Source organism: Ahaetulla prasina, chromosome 1 (genome assembly GCF_028640845.1).
Source record: "Ahaetulla prasina isolate Xishuangbanna chromosome 1, ASM2864084v1, whole genome shotgun sequence".
In the NCBI taxonomy this organism is placed as follows: domain Eukaryota; kingdom Metazoa; phylum Chordata; class Lepidosauria; order Squamata; family Colubridae; genus Ahaetulla; species Ahaetulla prasina.
Window position 1 is genome coordinate 203124129 of NC_080539.1, and position 13278 is coordinate 203137406.

Sequence of the window (13278 nt, forward strand, 5' to 3'; positions counted from 1 at the left end):
CGCACGACACCTCTGCACATGCACAGAACCTTCTGCACATGCGCAGAGCGTCAAAAATGGGACGTGATGACATCCGGGCGGGTGGGCGGACCCTCCCGCATACACCGCTACCAGTTTGCTCGAACCGGCTGAATACCATCACTGATCATATTCCAGTTGAATATTTAAAGAACTTCCTAATAGTAAGGGGAGTTTGACAACGGAGTCACCTTGTCTTCAAAGTTGTGTTCTGGGAGTAGCTAGAAAGTCATCTCTCAGATTTGCTTTCATTTGGATTATACGGACAGAATTAAGCAGTCAGTTCAAATTCTAAGATTCTAAAAGAAAACCTCCTTAAAAGTATAGTACCCCATAATTTTAATCAAAGCTGATCAAAAGCAACAGTAAGAGAAGTAGAACATGTGTACATTTGTGTGGTTCTCTGAAAGAGAGAAAAAAAGAGATGGAAGCATTAAAAAAAAAAACTAAGCCATCGTAACATGGCACATTTGTCAGAAAATCAGGTTGCCAAATTCAGTCTATTCAGCAAGCAGTAGTATTTTCCTTGGTCCTGTGATGAAACTTTGACAGCAAAACATGATTTTATGCTATAATAATTTTGTCATAGCAGAGGAATGCCTGCTCAAGAGGACTAGGCATTCTGAAGGCAGAAAGGTGTATGACCTTTCAAATTATCACAGTAAGCCAAGCCAAAGGGGATGGAATAGGTAATTATGTGAAAGTCTATGACCCCTGAATGGTAATGTGTGTGTACAAAATAACCTACAGTGCTTTCAAAATACCTTATATTTCTAAAGGGCAAGAAAGGAATAAATTTGTGTCCCTGTTTAGCTTTAGCAGGAAAAAAAACTAAGAGGAAAGGAGGGAGGGAAGGAGGGAGGGAGGGAGGGAGGGAGAAAGGAAGGAAGGAAGGAAGGAAGGAAGGAAGGAAGGAAGGAAAGGAAAGGAAAGGAAAGGAAAGGAAAGGAAAGGAAAGGAAAGGAAAGGAAAGGAAAGGAAAGGAAAGGAAAGGAAAGGAAAGGAAAGATATCCGAAGTTATGGCTATGATTTGGGTTCTTGGCAACGAGGTTGCATCTGCAATCAATTTCAGCATCATGCGGTTACGTGATTACAATTTGTAACTTTCCCAGCCAGCCCCTGACAAGCAAAGTCAGAGGAGGAGGAATATGTAAGTTAAAGACTTTGGAAAATTCAACCACAGGCTCTTTTTAATTGAACTCTTAAAACACATTATTAAATTAATCCAAATTAGTAGGAATCGAAACACTCCATTCCAACATTCATATTTTCAGATTTATTTATTTATTATTTTCTGAAAGAAATTATTAGTTTTGAGTCTTCTGAGATTAACTCTAACTAGATCAGTGTGGAAACAAATGATAGTACACATACAATTGAAATGAATTGTGATATTTAGCCATTAGTTCTGTTCTATAATCTGTAGGACCCGTTTTCACACATATCACTGCTGCCACACTGAGCTCCTGGAGATTAAAACTATGACCAAATATTCCCAATGTACTGTATAACTTGCAGTTTTACATGGGAGTACTGAAACTGATCCCCAAAGAAAGACACAAGTACTGATACATTTCTTACCCTAAACTCTTACCAAAAACAAAATAAATGCTCAATGATAAGCATTAAAATATGGAAAATTAAATCCACTTTCCCCAAGTTATAGTTTTATAACTGCCAAGGAGAATGACTTAACAAGTTATAATGTAATGTATTCTTTAAAGCTCTTTTCTCCATGGCCCTTATTAAGTCTCTCTCTCTCTCTCTCTCCTTTCCTCCCTCCCTCCCTCCCTCCCTCCCTCTCTCTCTTTCCCAATCCAGGTAAGATAGGAGAGCAAAAAGTTGAACCTAATTCAGGATTAATGAAATTGCTTCTTAACTATACCATGTTAGAACTTCCCAAAAAGCATGTCAATATGAACAGTGTTGGACAGAATTAGGTAAATAAATGAGATAAGGAAAGAACTTATTTTCCAATTTTGTCTCATGCATTTTTGTACTTCATTGCTGCATTTCTTTATAAACGTATACATTTTGTATATGTATAAATGCATTTTAAAACAAAACACCTACATATTCATTTATTTATGTCTTAAATAATACATATATCATCAGTTGAGATAAATTTTATTTTATTCATGTTGCCATCTTCATCATGAAATTATTGACAAAATAGATCACAATGCTTAGAAATTTGTAAAAAACCTGTAAATACCTTAAATCCAACTGTCATATTTACCGTATATACTCGAGTATAAGCCGAGTTTTTCAGCACGTTTTTTGTGCTGAAAAACGTCCCCTCGGCTTATACTCGAGTATATACGGCTTATACTCGAGTTGTTTTTTTTTTCTTCTTTTTTTCACATTATACCGGATGGTGCAAACTTGGCGGGCTTTTGCATTAGCGCGGGGAAGCCCTGCCGGTGCAGTGAGAGGGCGGGGCGGGGGAGCCGCCAGCCTTCTCGGCTGAGGGAGGGAGGCTTTCCCTGACCGGTAGCTGCCTCATTTCCCTCCCTCGGCTTATACTCGAGTCCCCAGTTTACCCCAGTTTTTTGGGGTAAAATTGGGGACCTCGGCTTATACTCGGATCGGCTTATATTCGAGTATATACGGTAATCCAAGATATTTTATGGAGGAATTCTCAAACACCAAAATTTTAAAACAGTATATGGAAGTAAACCCATACACTCCACTTGATATATATACATATATTTGGGACTTGACTGTTTTCTGCTCTAGAAATATAACAATTATAGCATTATAATTATAATATAACAAGACTCTTCTACTTATGCAGAAAACTGTTTATGAAATGTTCAGGTCAAATGTACTACAATAAAACTAAGAATCTCTTGTAGTCTTTTTTGTCAATAATACTGCCGTGAAGGCCTGTGAATAGGACAGAGAACTGAATCAAATCCATAATTCAAGTTTAATTTATGGAACATATTGTATTTGACACATCAAATATTGCTGAAAATGGTATTTCCATATCCATGTCAGAATGGTCCATATCCATGTCAGAATGGTCACATATGTGATTAATTTTTTGTGAGCTATTGTGGGAACAGCCCAGAATACAAAAATATGTATATTGTAATTAAGTTAAATTAAGGTTCAATTAAACTAAGCCAATGCTCAGAAAAATCATAGGCAATCTAAAAAGAGCCTAGCAGGATGAGCTCATGTTACTCAAAGAAGCAGTTTCTGACATACTGTCCTGGCAAAATTATGTCCATTAGTTCACAGGAGTTGGAAATGACAAAATGATTGAAAATGGATTACATTGGTTTGTGCAATCTGGTTCTCCTAGTCTCCTACAGCTAATTCTAACATCTACTGCAAATGTGATCTGGAACATCTCCCAACACTCTAGACAAATTTTTGAGAATATACAGAAAGCACAGGACAGAGAAGAGAAATCCGTCTTATTGGCAGACATTATTCTATCAATAGATTGATGTCACTGGGTACAATCCTTTATACAGAAGTCCTCATACTCACTTTCATTGATTGAAACACAATAAATAAATTAGTTTTAATTAAAGGCCATAGGTAGACGCATTCTAAAATAGGAGTGTACATTCTTATTTGGGCTGAAAACTGCAATCCCAAAAAGGTTGCTCTATCAGAATGAAAAAATGTAAACCTCATTTAATGTAAAGGCAATTCTGATTAATGTAATTAAATAGCATGAACATGATTACTCCCCACATTTTTAAAAAAACTTATTTTCCATCACCCTAATGCTAATTAATGCTAAGGGGATGCGGTGGCTCAGGGGCTACGATGTTGAGCTTGTCGATTGAAAAGTCGGCAGCTCGGCGGTTCGAATCCCTAGTGCTGCCGTGTAATGGGGTGAGCTCCCGTTACTTGTCCCAGGTTCTGCCAACCTAGCAGTTTCGAAAGCATGTAAAAAACAAGTAGAAAAAATAGGGATCACCTTTGGTGGGAAGGTAACAGCATTCCGTGCGCCTTTGGTGTTGAGTCATGCCAGTCACACGACCATGGAGACGTCTTCAGACAGCGCTGGCTCTTTGGCTTTGAAACGGAGATGAGCACCGCCCCCTAGAGTTGGCAACGACTAGCACGTATGTGCAAGGGGAACCTTTACCTTTATCTTTAATGCTTCATGTAGACTTAGGAGCAGAACAGAGTAGGAATCTGAGACACCATGAGCAGAGGCTCAAGGCTGGATCCTTCCCCCAAACAGTATCAACTGGAGGCAGCCCTGGTGGAAGGAGGAATACCACGGCAATCCTATGCCAACAATTTCAAACCCCTGAGTTGGTTCAGAAAGACACCATGATGAACAATTTCAAAGGCTGCTAAAATATCAAAATATCCAAGAGTGGATACATTACCTCTACCCCCCCACCCCCCCCCCCATCAGTTTCCACAAACACACAATCATTGTTATATCAAGACACTGTTCAGGACTAAAATCTATATTTAAGAGTCCTAGATAAATCATTTCCTTCAGAACCCTGTGAAACTACAGACAGACTTCATTCTCTACAACATTTCCCATGAAAGGAAGACAGGCTGGAAGTCATCCAATGTTATTTGGTCCAACAATGTTTTCTTGAGATGAGAAAGGATAATGGTTACCTGCAGGGTAGGTAGTGCAATCCTTCCTTCCTCAAAAGATGGTTTTAAGATTCCATGGTTCCAAATGCATATTGTGCCCCAGGAGACCTTAATCAACAGGAAAGGACATGATTTAATACCAACCTCCCACTTACTCCTGATGTAGAGGCCCAAATTCATCCCAGATAATCAAGTCGGAACATATCAGTCAGAACAAGGTCAGTAAGATGAGGATGCAGATTGTTGGGGGCAATATACTGACTCTGTAAACTGCTTAGAAAGGGCTGTAAAGCACTGTGAAGCAGTATATAAGTCTAAGTGTTATTGCTAAAGGTGTCATTGGGTGCCACATTTGTTTCTATCTCCTAGTTTCACTTCCATGCAGTATTACCATTGTTGGATTGTGTTTAGGACTTCAGTGGGCCTTAATTTTGCCCTGCCACAATGTAGATTTTTACATGTTTTTGGTTGGACTTGTATTTCTTTTTTCTCCAGTGGTGCTCTAGGCATCTCTTTTACTGCTTCATGTCCCATGGGCTCCATAAATGGGGAGAGGGTGTCCGTGGTGGTATTCAGCAGGTTCTGACCAGTTCTGGAAAACCGGTAACAGAAATTTTGAGTAGTTTGGAGAACCAGGAAATACCACCTTTGACTGCCTCTGCCCCCATCTATTCTCTGCCTCCTGAGTCCCAGCTGATCATGAGGGAATGGAGATTTTATAGTATCCTTCCCCTGGAGTGGGGTGGGAATGGAGATTTTACAGTATCCTTCCTCTGCCACACCCACCAAGCTATGCCCACAGAACTGGTTGTAAAAAAAAATGAATCCTACCACTGGAGCACATAGGTAGGTTCCAGCTAAAACTGTTGTCATGCTTTCCAGTGACAATTGAGACCTTGTCAACTGTGCATCAGAGTTTCCTCTTTAACTGGCAAACATCCAGTGGTGGGATTCAAGTAATTTAACAACCGGTTCTCTGCCCTAATGATTTCTTCCAACAACCAGTTCGCCAAACTGCTCAGAAAGTTAACAACCGGTTCTCCCGAAGTGGTGCGAACTGGCTGAATCCCACCACTGCAAACATCCCTTTAACAATTATTAATTAAACCAAACATAAAAAAGTAATACAAAAAAAGGGGGGGGGGAAGCAGAACAACAGTTATGTAGTGTTATGCATAAAAGCAAAACAACTACAGTTTTCTTTTTTATGCATATATGCACATAAACCATGTTTTGATAAAAGAGTAACATTTTCTTTTTAATTGTCCATCTAATTCAATCGTAAAACCAAGAATTCATGATGAACTCAAAAGCAATATTATTTTTTTTAAAAAATACTTATTTGTACTCCATGTAAGCCTAGGAATTTATGTATATTTAAGTTGCTGTACAGATTTTTCCTGCAGAGGTAAAAAGTTGCAAAATCCTGATATAATGGTTTATCAGTGAACAGAATCCTGATTTAATGGACTATATTTGACTTTGTCTTTACCCATCCCTATAAAAGAGGTTCTTACTGTCTTTATGGATATTGTCTGTTAAATCCAAACTTACTTCAGGCAGCTAACTTCATTGTTAAGTCAGCTTGCATAATGAATGTTCGATGCCACAAAAAACCCCAGTTTTTGTTGCTGTAACAGTTGGCCTCTGTCTGCTTTCAGACATCCAGGAAAGAGTGTTTGACTGTCAAAGAGAATGGCAGCACAGTTAGGTTGCTGCCAAAACCCGTTAATTCAATATGTAATGAGCGTCTATGTATGGTGATCGCAGCATAACATGAGCAAAAAAGTCAAGCTGAGCTCCCTCTTGTCAAAGGTCCCCTTTCAAAACTGCTTAGTTTTCAGCTATTTTCCCTGCTGCATGACACCTTCCTATGGCAAATTATTCTGCCTTTTCTGTCATCATGCAACTGTTCATAAGGAGTCAAACATTGGTGGAAAAAATGATACAAAACTGCTCTATAAAGTAGCTGGACTGGTATTTTCTATCTTGGTTAAGCTTTGTGGAACTGACAAGTCTTATTGGAAGATAACCCCCAATGTCCCATTCCATAATTAAGGGGATGTTATGCAAGGCTGAAATGGATCACAATAGAATTCTAATTATACATTCCTGAAAATTATCCACACAATACAGAAAGATTAGGAGCATGTCCTGATTACCATGACAACTCAGAAATGTTTCATGCCCTGGTTCACAATTAAGGCATTATGGGGATCTTCTAGGTATACGTGTGTGTATGTTTGTATATTTACTTTCATTAGCTGATTGGCTACAGCCTATCATAATGACCCTATAGTTCTTCATTACCCGGATTCATGTGAAGGAAAATGAAGAGATATGTGAATTTACCATTTTGCTGAAGAAATTACATTCGAAGGGTTTGTCCTGAAGCAGAAACTGGCCACCACGATGGGACAGTAGTACTGAGGCAGATTTGCAACATCCCCAAAGCTTATTTTCACCTTGAAAATCCTAGAGCGTAAACATTCATTGCAACAGAAATGACAAAGGAAAATAGTCCATGTTTGATTTGTTGTGCTTAAGATCTCTTGTTTGTTTCTTGAACCGTAAGACTTCTGTTTCAGCGCCGATGATAGACACACTGTGTTTCTATAAGCACTGATTAAATTTTAAAGCAACCCTTTTCTCCATGATGGTTGCATCCTTGTCTTGTGCTCACAATCAGTCAGCATTAGGTTCCCAAACCTTCCTTCTGAAATGTCTGCAATTGTTGAAGCATAATGTTGTGACATCTACGGAGAAAGAACTCACTTTAAATTATCTGATGAGACATTAGGGTGACAGTTTTGGTCAACCGCCACTGAACTGAGTGGCGTTTCCAAAATGCACGTAATTATACTTTAAAGAACTTCATGGGCTAATGGAATCATCTATAAATTAAAAGTTAACTTTGTAGCATTCTATAAAAGGGTTAATGATGTTAGTTTAGTTGTAACAGGGAGAAGAGCTATAACCGATTTGCCTTCTTGGGAGCCTGTACGCAGTATATACACAGTATTTCCTTAGAAAAGCACTGCTGAACAAATTGTGGTTAACAGGAATAGGAAGTGTAGACCAAGCTTACTTGATTTATTTTATTATTTATTATTTTATTATTTAAATTTATATACCGCCCTATCTCCCAAAGGACTCAGGGCGGTTCACAGGCATATAAAACATCAGTGTACAAAATTAAAATAATCTTTAAAAAACTTATTCCAGTGCCCTATCATTAAAAATAGAAATATAAATATTAAAATCAATTTAAAACCCCTATAAAATTTAAAATCTAAGCCAGTCCTGCACAGATGAATAAATGTGTCTTGAGCTCGCGACGGAAGGTTCGAAGGTCCGGAAGTTGACGGAGTCCTGGGGAGCTGCTCCAGAGGGCGGGAGCCCCACAGAGAAGGCCCTTCCTGGGCGCCGCCAGACGACACTGCCTAGCTGACGGCACCCTGAGGAGTCCCTCCTGTGAGAGCGCACGGTCGGTGAGAGGTATCTGGTCGCAGTAGGCGGTCCCAGATAACCCGCCCTATGCCATGGAGCGCTTTAAAGGTGGTCACCAAAACCTTGAAGCGCACCGGAAGGCCACAGGTAGCCAGTGCAGCCTGCGCAGGATGGGTGTTATGCGGAGCCACGAGGGCTCCATCTATCACCCGCGCAGCCGCATTCTGACTAACTGTAGCCCCCGGATGCCCTTCAAGGGGAGCCCCATGTAGAGAGCGTTGCAGTAATCCAGGCAAGACGTCACGAGGCGTGAGTGACCGTGCATAGGGCCTCCCGGTCCAGAAAGGCGCAACTGGCGCACCAGGCGAACCTGGTAGAACGCTCTCCTGGAGACGGCCAAATGATCTTCTAGAGACAGCCGCTCATCCAGGAGGACGCTTGTTGCGCACCTCTCCATCGGGCCAGTGACTCGCCACCGATGGTCAGCCGCGGATTTAGCTGACTGTACCGGGATGCCGCATCCACAGCCACTCTGTCTTGGAGGGATTGAGCTTGAGCCTGTTTCTCCCCATCCAGACCAGACGGCCTCCAGACACCGGGACAGCACTGATAGCTTCGTTGGGGTGGTCCGTGTAGAAAAGTACAGCTGGGTGTCATCCGCATACAGCTGGTACTTCACACCGAAACCACTGATGATCTCACCCAGCGGCTTCATGTAGATGTTAAACAGAAGGGGCGAGAGAATCGACCCTGCGGCACCCCACAAGTGAGGCGCCTCGGGGCCGACCTCTGCCCCCCTGTCAACACCGACTGCGACCGGTCGGAGAGATAGGAGGAGAACCACCGATAAACGGTGCCTCCCACTCCCAAACCCCCCAACCGGCGCAGCAGGATACCATGGTCGATGGTATCGAAAGCCGCTGAGAGGTCTAATAGGACCAGGGCAGAGGAACAACCCCTATCCCTGGCCCTCCAGAGATCATCCACCAACGCGACCAAAGCCGTCTCCGTGCTGTAACCGGGTCGGAAACCGGACTGGAACGGGTCTAGATAGACAGTTTCATCCAGGTGCAAGGGAAACTGATATGCCACCATACTCTTGATGAGTTGCTAGTTTTATAATCATTTCAAGGTGCAGCACAATGTTGCTTATGAAAAGTAACTGAGTTCACCACATCTTGATCTAACCATCCAACCTTCCTGCGGCTCCTCCATCTGAAGGAGTGCATCTGGAACAGCCATCCGTTCCCAAGCCTTTTACACAATCACAGTGTCAGCAATTTCAGGATCCCTGATTGTGGCCTAATTAATATCAGAAGAGATTAATTGCAGGACCCAATAAAGATTCATGACAACCAGGCAGAGAGTAAAACTTATTTCAACCATTTAATTATTGTTCAAAATACAATTACGCACTTCAGATAGTTGTCACTTTATAAAGGGGTTAGATGAAGTTTTGAAATCCCTGTTTAAAACCCAATATAATTCTGCAAATTAAAACATAAACAACTTCCTTCTAGAGTCTAGAAGGAAGATTAAATGTAAGGGAAGAAGGAATAGATAATGCATTATTATTATTTTTAATGGACCACTAGTTTTAAAACATAAAGGTTCAGAAATATTGGATCTATTTGAGGGCTATGCAATGCATTGGATTCACTTCTAAGAAGTGGAAGGTGTAGAGTGAAGTGATGCTCAGTTGGAAAATAGCTATTTATGCAAAGAGTTGAAGTGAAGTGCTACATTTGTAGTCCTGGACTCACTGAAATACTTTTTATAAATGATTTCCAAAACACTACATACAGTAATCTTAATCTGTATTCATGTGTTTGGAATAGTCCTTAGTGGAACAGGGGAGTATTCCAGAATAACTTTACCAGTTACTTGTAAATGAGCATAATACCATTTAAAAGGTTATGGCATGAATTATTATTATTATTATTGGTTCATCGCAGAGTTGGACAGATGTTCAGACTGGATCCGGATTTCCCCCCCCCACCTATTTAGTCCTTCCCAAGGACCTGGAATAGGCAGATGTGTTTGTATGTTGGTGTTAGAGGCATCATCATAGAATGTAAGCTGTTCTGAGTAAAGCTGCCATTTTGCAATTGAATGATAATGCATTTGTCAATGCAGATGGTGTTCAAATGGTGCGCCAGTTGTTTTTGGATTGCACCCAAGGCTCCTATTATTATTGGAATTACCTTTGTTTTCTTTTGCCACAGTCATTCTATTTTCATTTGCAGATATTTGTATGTTGTTATTTTCTCCAGTTCTTTCTCTTCTCTTCTGCTGCCACATCCACTATCCAGACTAAATTATTATTATTTAAGATTTAATTTTCAATTTGATTCACATTCTGGGACTGGTAAAAACTTAACAGTTCAAGTCCTAACCAAGGTCCTAAAAGCTATTAAGGTAGCCTCCTGGGTATATAGGCAGTTCCGAGTAGGGTGTTTTTTTTGCAAAGTCAGGATATTCAGGTGTAATAAGTTCAAAATTTCCATGTATCTAGACAGCCCTTTGGGTATTGCTCTAAGGGCTCCTATTAATATTGGTAGAACCATTAATTTCTTCCTCCATAGTCATTCAACTTCAATTTGCAAATGTTGTTGTGGCTGTTATCTGTGTTTTATATAGCTCAAGATAGTGTATGTAAGGTTCCGCTGCCTATTTTCCCCAGAAAGATAATCCTGAGAGATGGGTTGAGCCAAAAAAAAAAAAAAATGTGGAATACAACATTTTCTCTCACAGTATTTCTCTATAATTTAAAAAATCTCAAGAAAGCAGTAATATTTGTGTGTGTGTGTGTGGGTGTGTGGGTGGGTGTGTGTTTATATATTTATTCTGAAAATCTACATTTCTGGTAAGCAATTTATGGACTGTCCCAGATCTCATTTGTTTTAATATGATTATCATATCCTGGGAAACCTCCCTTATATATATTATATTTAGAGACAAATTTGCCTTAACATTGGTTTTTAGTGAGTGGTACCTGAAGCTATGGTCAATGGTTTCAAACTGGTGTGAGTAAACAAGCCATCAAAGCCCCATCCCTTTTTAATAGGTGTCAGAGGCAGGGTTTTTATTACTTGGTGATAGTCATCATTTTGATACGCTTGATCCTCACTGTGAACATCCAATTTTCCAACTCAAGTTTTTAAAACTTTCACTGACCTTTATGCTACTTACCAAAAAGCAGCTTGGCAGTTTATTACTAGGAAAAGTTTGATATACTTGTTATAAAATGAAAATGAGAAAAGTGAGAAAAGAAAACGAGAAAAAGGGGACTGGGGTGACACAATAGTAGTATTCCAGTATTTGAAGGGCTGCCACAAAGAAGAGGGGGTCAACTTATTTTCCAAAGCACCAGAAGACAAGACAGGAAACAATGGATGAGGATAATCAAGGAGAGAAGCAACCTGGAGTTAAGGAGAAACTCCCTAACAGCGAAGACAATTAATCAGTGGAACAGCTTACCTTCTGAAGTTGAGAAGAGACTGGACAGCCACTTGTCTCAAATTGTATTTGGTCTCCTGCTTGAGCAGGGGGTTGGACTAGAAGATCTCCAAGGTCCCTTCTAGCTCTATTCTGATTGATTAAAAATACAAAGTGTTGTAAAATTTAGAAGTTGTAGTCTGTCCAATACAACTTCTATAGCTGGCTATAGATAAAAAAAATGGACGTCCTAATGAAATCACCATTTCGGCAGAGAAATTCAGTAAATGGCAATCAAAAAAGGATGTTTATTCAGTTTTATATTCAACATACATGAAATAATGTTTTGTTGTATGAGTGTAGTTTTAAGAACAAATTAGCTAAATTCATATTTGTACAGAAAACTTGCACTGGTTTACAAGAACAAGACACTGAAGTTCATTACTCAAAATGTACACAAATTATATAATTTCATCAAATTATTTCAACTAAATGACATATAAAGGGGAAAAAATGGAATATTCAATTTTGGAAAATCAGTGGATACAAGCTTTGAGAAATATAAAATACATTTCATATGAATATGAATAGAATGAATGAGCTGGAAGTGACCTTGGAGGTCTTTTAGTCCAACCCTCTGCTCAAGCACCTATACTATTTCAGATAAGTGACTGACTAGACTCTTCTTACAAACATCCAGTGATGGAGAGCCTATGATTTCTGGAGGCAAGCAGTTCCACTGGCTAATTATCCTCACTGTTACATAGTTTCTCCTTAATTCCAGGTTGCTTCTCTCTTTGATTTGTTTCCAACCATTATTTCTTGTCCTGCCCTCCAGTCCTTTGGAGAATAACCCCATCTTCTTTGTGGCAGCCCCTGAAGTACTGCTTTCATGTCACTCCTAATTTTTCTTTTCTCTTTTTTTAGTCTAGTCAAACCCAAATCCTGTAGCTGTTCTTCATATTTTATTTATTTATTTATTTTATTCATTTATTTTGTCACAACAATATATGTAACTATCATACAGAAAGGTTATATAGTATATAAAGGTATAGAAGAAAAGAAAAACAATAGGACAAGAACGGTAGGCACGTTTGTGCGCTTATGCACGCCCCTTATGGTCCTCTTAGGAATGGGGTGAGGTCAATAGTAGAAAGTTTTTGGTTAAAGCTTTTAGGATTATGAGAAGAGACCACAGAGTCAGGTAAAGTATTCCAAGCACTGATGATTCTGTTACAGAAGTCATATTTTCTGCAATCTAGATTAAAGCGGTTGACATTAAGTTTAAATCTATTGGTTGCTCTTGTATTATTGCAATTAAAGCTGAAGTAGTCTTTGACAGGAAGGACATTACAATAGATGATTCTATGAGTTAAACTTAGGTCCTGTCATGTCCCACTCCTCCGCTGACGGCCGGGTCAGGGAAATCCGAATCAGGCGTGCCTCTGCAGCTCTGCCAAAGTCCTAGCAAAGTCCTCAGGGCAGGCAGGAGACCAGAAAGTGACTTCAGCAAGATATGTTTAGACTTTGCCTGACTCAGAGAATGCCAGAAAGCAGATCCTTTATATAGGCTATGGGGTGTGGCTCCATGATTCAGCACTTATCCAGGCCTGCCCCTCCCTTCCTTCTGTTGCCTCCGCCTATCAAGTCTTCTGACGCGAGGGTCACTCCAGTCGGCAGCTGTTGGCAATAGACCTCCCTCAGGCTCACATGCTGTGGAGGAGGGGGAGGGGTCTAGTTGCTCCGTTTGCCTGGGCATGGAGCCAGAGCTGGGGGCTGGA